The sequence below is a fragment of the Cygnus olor genome, chromosome 6 (assembly GCF_009769625.2).
Source record: "Cygnus olor isolate bCygOlo1 chromosome 6, bCygOlo1.pri.v2, whole genome shotgun sequence".
Taxonomy (NCBI): Eukaryota; Metazoa; Chordata; class Aves; order Anseriformes; family Anatidae; genus Cygnus; species Cygnus olor.
Genome location: NC_049174.1, coordinates 12210915 through 12211421, shown reverse-complemented (window position 1 = coordinate 12211421; position 507 = coordinate 12210915). Strand labels below are relative to the sequence as shown.

The 507-nt window shown below is 35.5% G+C and overlaps 1 protein-coding gene across 1 annotated transcript in view; it reads right to left on the bottom strand.

The window, feature by feature from the left end:
- DIP2A (disco interacting protein 2 homolog A) overlaps positions 1-507 on the bottom strand; it is a 117753-nt gene that overhangs the window by 5303 nt on the left and 111943 nt on the right.

Genomic DNA, 507 nt, shown 5'->3' with positions numbered 1-507 from the left:
CTGTCGGCAGGATATAAATATTAATGGTGAGAAAAAGAAAACAAACCACAGTCAATGGAAGCTACCAAAGACAGACTTACTGCAAATAATTTGTGTAAGGACTTGAACAATATAAGTAATGTGAAAAAGCAATATAATAATATGAACATGTATAAATCAAGAGATTTCAAAGCTGTAACTTCTTGGGATATTCTCTGCCAACTGTTTCCCAAATTGTCTCTGTAAAAACTGTCAGTGGGTCTTTTTCTTTTATATGCATGCAATCATGTATTTAAAAAGTCCTTTACACTTATGTATTAACATAAGTACCATTAAGATTTCACAGTCACTGTGTGCATGCTTGCTATTAATGTACTTCTATAAATCTCCAGAGATTCAGAGAATCATAGAATCATTAAGGTTGTAAAAGACCTCCAAGATCAACTGGTCCAACCATCACCCTACCGGCAATGTCACCCACTAAACCATGTCCCTAAGCACCACGTCCAACCTTTCCTTAAACATCCC